Raw genomic sequence first — 14069 nt, 5'->3', positions numbered from 1 at the left:
GTGGAGAGCAGAGATGTTGATCTGACAACTCAATCTTGTATGGCATCTACTGCTAAGAAAACAGTGTTTTGTAAAATAACGTTTGGGGGTCGGGGGGGTGTGGGTGGGGATCGGTGCTTGTTCTTCGTAGGAGGTGAAGGCGTTTCTTCACGTCGATATTGACGTCTAAATGGAAAATGAATAATAAACAACTGCCGATTTGACACCGACGGTGACTGGAACAGTGGGGGACTGTGGTGTCAGGGTTAAGTCTGAAAGTAACACGCCAACAAAACTGCCGCCAAGGAGCACCGTCTATCAAAATACATCGAAGTTCCGTCGCGTGGCCTCAAAATGTGTGTCCTGCATGAGTAGGAAATGTTTTGGTTGCAACTGCAAGGAATGTCAAATTCAAATGTTTGCTTTTTTTAATGCAAAAAACTGATTTAGTACCTTGTGTATGTGCATAAAGACAATTTTTCTGTGAATAAAGTATGTTTTTGCAATAAAAAAGCTCTAACATGCCACTCTGCTCAACACAGAGTAGAGAAAGGCAAATTGCATTAAGAGTTTATAAAATATGGACAAGACGCAAGAAGCACAGTCAGGTCGCAAATGGAGCTGAAAAAGAGGAACTCTCAAAGGACCAATCGAACAAAACTGGTGAGAATAGCGGGTTATTCGCTGCATAAATGAGGCAGTGGGGAAGAGGTCGAGTTCAACACCAGTTAGTGCGAGAAAGAGACTGGAAAACTGCTGAATGAGTTGTGACGATTGCCGAGTACCAGGTATCAGCCAACTGACAACGCATAGGTGCGCCACTTGTTCGATACTGGCTTATTCAGTTTTGAGCATTATGTTATACAATAACTATATATTCAGAGTAGGATTCGATCAGTTTGGTACAACAAAGGTTAAAGAGGCTTGCAATTTTCACCATCCCATTGAATATGCTACAGCGTCCTCCAGTGGAGTTACACAATGTTAGGTTGAAACAACTTTGAATTTACATGATTTGGAGATGCCGGTGTTGGACAACACCAGGTTATAGTCCAACAGGTTTAATTGGAAGCGCACTAGCTTTCGGAGCGACGCTCCTTCTGACCTGGTGTGTGATTTTTAACTTTGAATTTACATAGTTGCATTGACAGAGTCAGGACTTCCCAAAGTACTTCGCGGCCTATGAATTGCTCCAATTATGTGGACAAAATATTCAGTCTCACAAACATCTAGTAAGTCAAATAGTGAAGTTAGTGTAACACTTTTGTTACCCTGGTAATTTCTCATCATATTCAAGCCATAGATAGTTTTGCATACCAGCGGTTAACGAGAAACAGGGTCTGAGTGAATTTTAGTATCTCGTCCAAATGCCGGCACAGCAACGCTAATTTTAGTATCTCGTCCAAATGCCGGCACAGCAACGCTAAGATCCCCCAGATAGTTTGGCAGAAAGAAGAGCTGAATATTGTTTAAATACTAAATACTGACGGAAGCTGCAGTACAAAAGGAGTAGGGGGCCTGGGAACATGAGGGGGCAATTGAATCCACGGAGCCTGCCTCGCTATTCAATATGTTCGTGGCTGATTGAACATATCAGTGACTACCACATTCCATCGCCATAATCCTGTATTCCAAATCTATCAGTATCTAAAGTCCCAGTTACAACAAACTAGCATCCGGATTATCTCGGGATTTTAGCGTTGCTGTGCCGTAATAGAGGGAAATTGAGGAGATTTCAGTTATCTATAAGAATAATAGAGTGGTTATGATTAGATTCCCTACAGTGTGGAAATAGGCCCTTTGGTCCAACAACTCCACACTGACCCTCCGAAGAGGGACCGACCCAGACCCAGTTCCCTCTGACTAATGCACTTAACACTATGGGCAATTTAGCATGGCCAATTCACCTGACCTGCACATCTTTGTGACTGTGGGAGGAAACCAGAGCACCCAGAGAAATACCACACAGACATGGGGAGAATGTGCAAACTCCACACAGACGGCCAAAGCTGGAATCGAACCTGGGACTCTGGTGCTGTGAGGCAGCAGTGCTAACCACTGAGCCACTGTGCCACCCCCTTAGGTGATTTTAACTTTCCAAACAGAGACAGGGATTGTCATAGTGTTAAAGGTTTAGATAGAAAGGAATTTAAGGAGTTTTGAGAAGATTTGTAGCTCAGGTTGGTGTTCTGGATGTAGGTTTTCTCACTGAGCTGGAAGGTTTGTTTTCAAACATTTTGTCACCATACTAGGTAACATCATCAGTAAGCCTGCAGATGAAGAACCGGAACTCTATCAACAAGCAGATTGACTTGGATCCCATTTTCCACCCCCTGAGAGAAAGAAAAGGAAGTGACATCACCACAGGAAATGACATCAACAACCCAAGGAAACCTAAACACATAAATAGAAAGTGGGTCATACCACCATTCATTTGGAGGCACATTGATGATGAAATGTCTGAAAATGAACATTCCAGCACAGCAAGCAAACCTACATCCAGGAGAAGAATTTGTTAAGCATGTACAAGAGCATTTTCTGATTCTGTATGTGGTCGTACCTACTAGAGAAAGTGCAAAGCTCGACCTACTCTTGGGAAATAAGGCAGGGCAAGTGACTGAGGTGTCTGTGGGGGAGCACTTTCAGGCCAGCGACTATAATTCTATTAGTTTTAGAATAGTGATGGAAATTGGAGGAAGGCTGATTTTGACAATATTAGGCAAGAACATTCAAAAGCTGTCTGGGTGCAGATGTTTGCAGGTAAAGGGACGATCGGAAAATGGAAAGCCTTCCGAAATGAGATAACGAGAATCCAGAGGCAATCTTTCCTGTTAGGGAGAAAGGAAAGGCTGGTTGGTGTAGGGAATGCTGGATGACTAAAGAAATTGAGGGTTTGGTTAAAAAAAAGAAGGAAGCATATGTCAGGTATAGACAGGATAGATTGACTGAATCAGAAGAGTATAAAGGCAGTAGGAGTAAACTTCAGAGGGAAATTCGGAAGGCAAAAAGGGGACAAGAGATAGCTTTAGCAAATAAGAGTTAAGGAGAATCCAAAGAGTTTTTATAAATACGCTAAGGATAAAAGGGTAACTAGGAAGTGAATAGGGCCCCTCAAAGATCAGCAAGGTGGCCTTTGTGTGGAGCCGCAGGAGATGGGGGAGATACCAAATGAGTATTTTGCTTATGGAAAAGGACATAGAAGATATAGAATGTAAGGAAATAGATAGTGACATCTTGAAAAATGTCCATATTACAGAGGAGGAAGTGCTGGATGTCTTGAAGTGCATAAAAGTGGATAAATCCCCAGGACCTGATCAGGTGGACCTGAGAACTTTGTGGGAAGCTAGGGAAGTGATTGCTGGGCCTCTTGCTGAAATATTTGTATCATTGATAGTCACAGGTGAGGTGCCGGAAGACTGGAGGTTGAATAATGTGGTGTCACTGTTTTTGAAAAGTGATAAGGACAAGCCAGGGAACTATAGACATCAGTGGTGGGCAAGTTGTTGGAGGGAATCCTGAGGGACAGGATGTACATGTATTTGGAAAGATAAGGACTGATTAGGAGTAGTCAACATGGCTTTGTGTTTGGGAAATCATGTCACACAAACTTGATTGAGTTTTTTGAAGAAGTAACAAAGAGGATTGATGAGAGCAGAGAGGTAGATGTGATCTATATGGACTTCAGTAAGGCATTTGACAAGGTTCCCCATGCGGAGCCAATGGGAGATTTGTTAGCAAGGTTAGCTCTTATGGAATACTGGGAGAACTAGCCATTTGGATACAGAATTGGCTCAAAGATAGAAGACAGAGGGTGGTGGTGGAGGGTTTTTCGGACTGGACGCCTGTGACCAGTGGAATGCCACAAGTATCGGTGCTGGGTCCAATACTTTTCATTATTTATATAAGTGATTTGGATGTGAGCAGAAGAGGAATAGTTAGTAAGTTTGCAGATGACACCAACATTGGAGATGTAGTGGACAGCGAAGAAGGTTACCTTGGATTACAACGGGATATTGATCAGATGAGTCAATGGGTTGAGGAGCAGCAGATGGAGTTTATTTCAGATAAATGTGAAGTGCTGCGTTTTGGGAAAGAAAATCTGAGCAGGATTTATACACTTAATGGTAAGGTGCTAGGGAGTGTTGCTGAACAAAGAGACCTTGGAGTGCAGGTTTGTAGCTCCTAGAAAGTAGAGTCGCAGGTAGATAGGATAGTGAAGGAGGTGCTTGGTATGCTTTCCTTTATTTGTCAGGGTATTGAGTACAGGAGTTGGGAGGTCATGTTGTGGCTGTACAGAACATTGGTTAGGCCACTTTTGGAATATTGTGTGCAATTCTCATCTCCTTCCTATCGAAGGATGTTGTGAAAGCTGAAAAGGTTCATAAAAGATTTACACGGATGTTGCCAGGGTTGGAGGATTTGAGCTATAAGGAGAGATTGAATAGGCTGGGGCTGTTTTCCCTGGAGCGTCAGAGGCTGAGGGGTAACCTTATAAAATCATGAGGGCATGGATAGGGTAAATAAACAAGGTCTTTTCCCTGGGGTTGAGTGAGTCCAGAACTAAAGGGCATAGGTTTGGGGTGAGAGGGAAAAGATATAAGAGAGACCTAAGGAGCAACCTTTTCACTCAGAGGGTGGTGTGTGTTTGGAATGGAACAGAGGAAGTGGTGGAGGCTAGTACAATTGTAACATTTAAAAGACATCTGGATGGGTAAATGAATAGGAAAGCTTTGGGGGGATATGTGCCAGTTGTTGGCAGGTGGGACTAGATTGGGTTGGAATATCTGGTTGGCATGGACAAGTTGGATCGAAGGGTCTGTTTCTGTGCTGTACATCTCCATGACTGAATGACTATGACTCTGTGTTCAGCAAGTAACAGGTAAGGCAAATTGAATCAAAAACAGAACTTGCTGGAAAAGCGCAGCAGGTCTGGCAGCAGTTGTGAAGAGGGTAGGTCTTGCCTTACAAGTCTTATTGAATTCTTCGAGGAGGTGACCAAGCATGTGGATGAGGGTAGAGCAGTGGATGTAGTGTACATGGATTTTAGTAAGGCATTTGATAAGGTTCCCCATGGTAGGCTTATGCGGAAAGTCAGGAGGCATGGGATAGAGGGAAATTTGGCCAATTGGATAGAAAACTGGCTAACCGGTCGAAGTCAGAGAGTGGTGGTAAATGGTAAATATTCAGCCTGGAGCCCAGTTACAAGTGGACTTCCGCAAGGATCAGTTCTGGGTCCTCTGCTGTTTGTAATTTTTATTAATGACTCGGATGAGGGAGTCGAAGGGTGGGTCAGTAAATTTGCAGATGATACGAAGATAGGTGGAGTTGTGGACAGTGAGGAGGGCATTTGTCGTTTGCAAAGGGACTTAGATATGATGCAGAGCTGGGCTGAGGAGTGGCAGATGGAGTTCAACCCTGCCAAGTGCGAGGTTGTCCATTTTGGAAGGACAAATAAGAATGCGGAATACAGGGTTAATGGTAGGGTTCTTAGTCAGGTGGAGGAACAGAGGGATCTTGGGGTCGATGTACATAGATCTTTGAAAGTTGCCACTCAGGTGGATAGAGTAAGAAGGCCTATGGTGCATTATCGTTCATTAGCAGAGGGATTGAATTCAAGAGTCGTGAAGTGATGTTGCAACTGTACAGGACTTTGGTTAGGCCACATTTGGAGTACTGTGTGCAGTTCTGGTCGCCTCACTTTAGGAAAGATGTGGAAGCTTTGGAGAGGGTGCAGAGAAGATTTACCAGAATGTTGCCTGGAATGGAGAATAGGTCGTATGAGGATAGGTTGAGAGTTCTCGGCCTTTTCTCGTTGGAATGGCGAAGGATGAGGGGTGACTTGATAGAGGTTTATAAGATGATCAGAGGAATAGATAGAGTAGACAGTCAGAAACTTTTTCCCCGGGTACAACAGAGTGTTACAAGGGGACATAAATTTAAGGTGAAGGGTGGAAAGTATAGGGGAGATGTCAGGGGTGGGTTCTTTACCCAGAGAGTGGTGGGGGCATGGAATGCGCTGCCCGTGGGAGTGGTAGAGTCAGAATCATTGGTGACCTTTAAGCGGCATTTGGATAGGTACATGGAGGGGTGCTTAATCTAGGATAGAAGTTCGGCACAACATTGTGGGCCGAAGGGCCTGTTCTGTGCTGTATTGTTCTATGTTCTATGTTCTAAATCAGAGTTTATCCTTTCTCAGAGGAGGGGTCACTGGACCCAAAACATAAACTTTGATTTCTCTTCACAGCTACTGCCAGCCATGTTGAGTTTTTCCAGCAACTTTTGTTTCTGATTTACAATATCTGCAATTCTTTTGGTTTTTATTAAGGTGACTGGAATGCTGACCTTTTATTTCAGAGGGAATGCAGTATGAAATAGGGAAGATTTGCTACAATTTATACCTGGCAGTAGTCTGGAATACTGAGGGCAGTTTTGGTCCCTTATGTAAGGAGAAAACTGGCGATGGAGGCAGTCCAGAGAAGTTCACTCAGTTGAATTGGAGTATGGAGGAATTTTCTTACGATGAGAAGTTGAGTACTTTGGGCCTATATTCATTGAAGTTTAGAAGAATGAAATATATAAATGATTCTTAAGAGAGAATCTGAGAGGTTGCTTCCTCTTGAGAGAGAATCTAGGATCAGCAGGCATAATCTCTGTCAGGGTTGCCCATTTGAGAAAGAGATGTGGAGAAATCTCTGCTCTCAAAGGGTAGTGAATCTGTGTAATTCTTTACGGGGCTGTTGAGGTTAAGTATATTCAAGGCCGAGACACAAAGAATTTTAATCTATAAGAGTTATGGGGTAAATGCAGGAAGGTGGAGTTGAGGATTGTCAGCTCAGTCAACTCATTGAGTGGCAGAGCAGAGTTGTTGAGCCAAATAGTGTACTTTCACTCTTCTGGTCTATAGCATTGGAACATCAAGCTAGCTCATGTAAATAAGTCTAAATTATGTGAAAAGCAAAGTCCTGCTAATGTGGGAAATCTTTAATAAAATTAGGAAAATGGTGGAAATACTCAGCAGGTTAGGCCAATAACAAGAAGAGAAATATTAATTCTGCTTCTTCCTTTACAGATGCTGCCAGATCTACTGAGTCTCTCCAGCACTTTCTGTTTTTATTTCAGTTATCTGTGGAGAAACAGAGTTAATATTTCAGATTGTTAACCCTGCATCAGAATGGCAAACTTGTCACAATTAAGGTCCACTGGCATTTGGTTGGATGGGAATTGTCAGTATATTACTTTTATGAGTCCTAACTCATCCAAACAGGAGAAACCTTTCTAATTTGACTATAACAATTTTAAAATTAAGTATCAAGCTTGCATACTAATCTCTGTGATATAAAAGTTTTCATTCCTAACTCCAAACATTTCAGTTTCATCATACATTTCTTGTGTATCAATCATAGAAGTGTGTTCCCTTATAAAATATACAGTATTAGCCATTTGGGGAAGGGGAGTGTGGCTCTTGTATCCTTCCAAATACCAAGCTGAGAAATATGGGACTGGAACCCCTCTTTAGGCTACCATGATGCTTTTCTGAATAACTGAATTTTGAGATCCTGAAATCTGCCTAGTGATAGGTGACAAATAATTTGTATTATCCAACCAGCTCATTCGAAAGGTCATACGGTTATGAAAATGCAAGTAACAAAGCTGGCTGGTAGTATCCATCCCTAGGCTCTTTTAAACTATTGATTTCTGTTTTTTCCATATAAACTGGATGTAAGGACACTCAGCAAATAACCCCACACTTCACTGGAATGAAATTCTGCACCATTGATGAGATCTTAATTAGCTACATAATCATGGTTTGTGCTTAAGGCACAACCATCACTAATAAGCACAGTTTGTACGTTTCACATCAAAAACATGTAATATTATGGCAGCACGATTTTATGGTAAAATTGGTAAAGATCAAGGGAATAGAGGGGACTCCATTAAAAATTCAGGCATTGGCTTGGTATTTATGAGTTAAAAATACAAACATTTCCAATGACATTCCCTCAAAGGGGGTAACATCTTTTAAGTAGGTTGTTTTCAGCAAGGCCTGTCACAATATAAGATCTATGTAATTTTGGTTAATGTGAGTATCTATTTTATTTCCTAAGCTTCCCATATCATGGGGCAAATGATTGAGGCTCAATTTGGTCCTTTATGGTAATACAGCTGAAACCAAAAATTCATCACACATGACAGTGTGAAGGCCACCCCAAATATTACACTGAAAGGAAAAAAAACAATCTGCACTCATGAAAGCAATTGTAAATTCAAACAAAAGTCTTAATGATCCTTCTATTTTTGTTAGTGTGCAAATAAAATTTAACAAGAATTGATTTAAACTAAATATTTACATATATACCAAATTTATTGCTCAATTCCAGAAGACACTGTACAGCAGTACTTCACAGGAGGCTCCAAAGCACTGAAGATGTCACCTAGACGGGACGAAATGTCTACAAATCAACTTCCTAGGTTGGTGAACATAACCACAACGATGGTTGCTCAATTCTATTTTAGGTTCCAGCAACTGCTTCAAAATGAACAAGATGATTTCTTACTCTGGCTAAGTTTTTTTTTGAAATCACATCTTCCCTTGAAGAACAACATGAGATAGTGGAACAATTTGCAAGCTGATTAATTGTTGATGTTATTTCCATGGGAATTGTGTGGTTCACTCTACACAGCAGCAGTTTTTAAATTGTCCCACAACACATATGATGAGTGGTGGTCAAAGCCGCCAAATATAAACTTTTCATTCAGGCCAACAAAGAGTTAGAATTAGAGGCTCAGTTCCAGAAGAGGATGCAAGGTCTAATTCAGAGACAGGATTGCTTCAGCAACTCAGCTTTTCATGATGAGAGATTGTGTTTGAATAATGTTAAGAAAGAATGAGATTGTATTATTTATATAAGTTGTAATAGATAAACAAGTTAATATGCAACCCCAACTCTTGTCGAAGCTTGGAATATTAGTCTGGATTAAGTGTGAATGATGGATGCTGTTACAAATACACAAATTGATCAGCAACATGCAATGTGAACAGATGCTTTAACCCACCAACAGCGCAGCAATTTATAATGCTCCCCTATTCGTTTCACAAATAGCATATTGTTCTCAGACTATAGGAGATTGGCAAGACTTTGCCTTATTTACTCATTAATTATCCATTAAACTGTGCATTAAATTTAGTACTTAAATGTAAACAATCATAGAAGTGTGGAGCCTCAAACATGCAAGTTGTTGTTTCTTTTAAAAATATTAATATTTAAATCTAAATTTTTTACTTTACGTTTTTAAATTTATTTTTCTATATCCAATTTGATATTGAATGCATTTAACTTCACCATCTTCCACTGTCCTTGATCAGTTAATTTCCAAATTAATTATCCTCTGATTTATCCGAGCCAATTTATCCTGGGCATCTCTGGAAAGCTTAGGAAGATATTGCAGAACCTTTGGTTTTGATCTTTATGTCATCATTGTCTACAGGAATAGTGCCAGAACAAATGTTGTCCCCTTGTTCAAGAAGGGGATTAGAGACAACCCTGGTAATTATAGACCAGTGAGCCTTACTTCTGTTGTGGGCAAAGTTTTGGAAAGGATTATAAGAGAGAGGATTTGTAGTCACCTGGAAAGGAATAATTTGATTAGGAATAGTCAACATGGTTTTGTGAAGGATATGTCATGCCTCACACAAATCTTAGAGTTCTTTGAGGAGGTGACCAACAGGTAGATGAGCATAAAGCAGCTGATATGGTGTATTTGCATTTCAGTAAAGTGTTTGATAACGTTCCCCATGGTAGGCTATTGCAGAAAATACAAAGGCATGGGATTGAGGGTGATTTAATGGTTTGGATCAGAAATTGGCTAGCTGTAAAAAGACAGAGGGTGGTGGTTGATGGGAAATGTTCATCCTGGAGCTCAGTTACTAGTGGTGTACCATAAGGACCTGTTATGGGGCCACTGCTGTTTGTCATTTTTATAAATGACTTGGATGAGGACATAGAAGGATAGGTTAGTAAATCTGTGGATGACACTAAAGTTGGTGAAGTTGTGGACAGTGCAGAAGGTTCTTGCAAGTTACAGAGGGACAGAGATGAGCTGCTGAGCTGGGCTGAGAGATGACAAATAGAGTTTAATGTAGAAAAGTGAGAGGTGATTCACTTTGGAAGGAGCAACACGAATACAGAGTACTGGGTTATTGGTAAGATTCTTGGCAGTGTGGATGAGCAGAGAGATCTGTGTTCATGTACATAGATCCCTGAAAGTTGTCCCCTAGGTTGATAGAGATGTTAAGAAGGCATACAGTGTGTTAGTGTTTATTGGTAAAGTGATTGCGTTTTGGAGCCACGAAGTCATGTTGCAGCTGTACAAACTCTGTTGAGGCCACCCATGGAGTATTGCGTACAATTCTGGTTGCCGCATTACAGGAAGGATATGGAAGCATTGGAAAGGGTGCAGAGGAGATTTACCAGGATGTTGGTTGGTATGGAGGGAAGGTCTTATGAGGAAAGGCTGAGGATCTTGAGGCTGTTTTTGTTAGAGAGGTTAAGAGGTGACAATAGAGGCATACAAGATGATCAGAGGAGTGGATAGGGTGAACAGTGAGAGCCTTTTTCCTTGGATGGTGATGATTAGCATGAGGGGACATTGCTTTAAAGTGAGGGGTGATAAATATAAGATGTCAGAAGTAGGAGAAAGTGAGGACTGCAGATCAGAGTTAAGAGTGTGGTGCTGGAAATGCACAGGTCAGGCAGCATCCAAGGAGCAGGAGAATCGGCGTTTCGGACATAAGCCGTTCATCAGGAATGAGGGCTTCATGAGAAATTAGCTGCCTGATGTGCTGGGCTTTTCCAGCACCACACTCTCGACTCAGATGTCGAAGGTAGGTTCTTTACTCAGAGTAAGGGCGTGGAATGGCTTGCCTGCAACAGTGGTGGACTCACTGCATTAAGGGCATTTAAATGGTAAATTGAATAAACATGTGAATGATAAATGGAATAGCGTAGGTTAGATGGGCTTTAGATTGGCTTCACAGTTTGGCGGAACATCAAAGGCCAAAGGACTTGCTGTGATGTTCTCAATCCTTATTATGTATCTCATTGAATAAGGGCAAACCAGACATCCCACTGTTCGTAGACGATCCTGTTGTCCTAAGACCGTCATTATCCACGAATATACATAATAGTTCATCACAAGCCAAATAACCCCTGCTGTACTATAAAATGAATATTGCTGAAAGATGTTTTGTCAAAACTTTTCCTTTTGTACTCACCAGGACAATTGATAGGAATTTAAGATGAAAACTAACATACTTTGAGAGGAGAGTTGGATTGGTTGGCAAGTGGACACAGAGGCATTATCACAGAAAATGCACCATTCAATGATGTTTGGTAGTTAACTGCCAGATTGTGTCTAAATTAATCGATGCATTCTCCAACCTCAGCAACCCAACCACCACTCTTCTTTCATACAGTACTATAATTTTGGTTTCCTAAATTGGCAATCTTGTGAATTAGGTTGTAAGTTTGCTTGTTGAGCTAGTAGATTCGGACTTCATTTAACCTCCCCTACAACTGTAAAAGATGCAAAACCTGTTGGCACACCATGCCCCTCACCTCCATCTAAGGCCCCAAACAGTATTTCCAGGTGAGGCAGAGGTTCACCTGTCTCTCTTGCAACATAGTTTAAGGTCTCTGGTGCTCTCAACATGGTCTTCTCTGTGTTGGTGAGATCAAACAGAGAGTAAGGGAATGTTTCATCAAGCATCTCAGTCAGGCCTGCAAGGGCTGACCTGACCTCCCAGTCACCGCCCATTTCAATTCCCCTTTCCACTCCCTCTCCAACATGACCATCCTTGCCTCCTCCATTGCCACAATGCATCAGACCACAAATTGGAGGAACACCTCATCTTCTGCCTGGGCAGCCTACAGCCTGGAGGACTCAATATTTGAGTTCTCCAATTTCAAATAACCTCCCTTCCCATCCACGGACTCTCTTTCCAGCCCTTCAACTCCTTTTCCAGTCTTCTCCTCCCTTCCATTCCTCTGACCAACCCTTCCTTCCAGCCATGAACCAGTTTCATTCCTTCCATCGGTCAACCAGGTCGTAACCTCCACCTACCACTACCTACCCACCCAAAACCCTCCCCATCCCCATTTTAAGGGTTATACTCAAAACATTGACTTTTCCACCTCCAGATGCTGCCTATCCTTGTTTTCTTTCAGCTTTTTGCTTGTCTACTTTGGTCCCTTAAAGAGCAATCTAGCTCCCCCCTCAATTCAATGGATATTTGGAGAAATAATTCATTTACCCCAACCTTGCATGAAACGTTTAATCTCAACTCCAATTTAAAAGTCGCCACAGGAGCAATATGAAGTTATTTGTTCCTTTCCATTTAAATACTTGTAGAAATGCTTACAATTATTTTGGTATCACCAGCCAGATCTCTCAGTCATTCTTTGCTGGTTCTTAAAATCTAACCAATGATTCTGACTGGGCGTTAATCTTGGAGGCTTTGTAGGTTTTTTTTAAAATAAATTCAATCCTTATTTAGCCAGATAATGCTTCCTTTCAAAAAGCCTTTCTATCTCACTGGAATAGATGTAAGTAGCCTGCTACCTGGCTGATTGTAAAACCATAAAATAGTGTCCCAAATGCATTCTATGAAAGCATTTTCTTATTTTTTTTGCATCACATTTACCCAATTTACATGCAAGTTAAAGTCACCCATAATTATTTTGGTATCCTTCTTACATGTCCTACTTATCTGTTCTTGGGTATTTTGTTCTACAGTGTAATGTCTGTAATGGGGACTATAAAGTACTCAAGTGACCTCTTACCTTTCCAAATTCCTATCTCAACTAAAACGGATTCTGCTGTGCTTTTTTGAGTAAAGGATCATCTCTCACTAATGTACTAACGTCACTCTTCATTAACAAATCTACCACAAAACTTTTCCTCACTTTTTCTTTTCAGATTATCAAATCCCCTTCAATATTCAATCCCAGCCATGCAACTGTCTCTTTGTAATGAATATTGATTCACATATAGGATGAGTTGTTTCCAAACAAAAATATTTTTATGAATGCTGTGCACATTCAGCTATAAAGGATTTGACTTGTCTCTGTTCTATTTTTGAAATCTCTGGCTTATCTGCAGGTGTACTCAACTTCTTACACTGTGTCCAAAAAAGAAAATGCTGGAAAATCTCAGCAGGTCTGGCAGCATCTGTAAGGAGAAAAAGAGCTGATGTTGAGTCTAACTGACCCTTTATCAAAGCTCTTTTCTCTCCTTACAGATGCTGCCAGATCTGCTGAGATTTTCCAGCATTTTCTCTTTTGGTTTCAGATTCCAGCATCCGCAGTAATTTGCTTTAACCTTTTGTTCTTTCACTGTATCCCTTGCCTTACTGAAGTCCGTATAAATCATATCCACCACTCTACCCTAATCAATCCTCTTAGTTACTTCTTCAAAAAACTCAAATCAAGTTTGTGAGAAATGATACCCCACACTCAAAGCCATGTTGACTATCTCTAATCAGTCCTTGCCTTTCCAAATAAATGCATATCCTGTCCCTCGGGACTCCCCCCATTAACTTGCCTACCACCGATGTCTGGCTTAATCATCTATAGTTCCCTGGCTTGTTCTTACCACCCTTCTTAAACTTCTTTAGTCAACCTCCAGTCTTCGGCACCTCACCTGTGACTATCGATGATACAAATATCTCAACAAGAGGCCCAGCAATCACTTCTCTAGTTTCCCACAGTGTTGTAGGGTACACCAAATCAGGTCCTGGTGATTTATCCACCTTTATCCAGCACCACCACCTCTGTAATATGGACATTTTGCAAGGTGTCACCATCTTTCCCTACAGTCTATATCTTCCATGTCTTTTCTACAGTAATTACTGATGCAAAACACTCATTTAGTATTTCCCCCATTTTTCTGCAGCTCCACACAAAGGCCTGCTTGCTCATCTTTGAGGGGCCCTATTCTCTCCCTCGTTACCCTTTTGTCCTTAATGTAATTGTAAAAAACCTTTGGATTCTCCTTAATTCTATTTGCCAAAGCTATCTCATGTCCCCTATTTG

This window comes from Chiloscyllium punctatum, chromosome 45, assembly GCF_047496795.1.
Source record: "Chiloscyllium punctatum isolate Juve2018m chromosome 45, sChiPun1.3, whole genome shotgun sequence".
NCBI lineage: Eukaryota > Metazoa > Chordata > Chondrichthyes > Orectolobiformes > Hemiscylliidae > Chiloscyllium > Chiloscyllium punctatum.
This window is presented reverse-complemented; position numbering follows the sequence as displayed.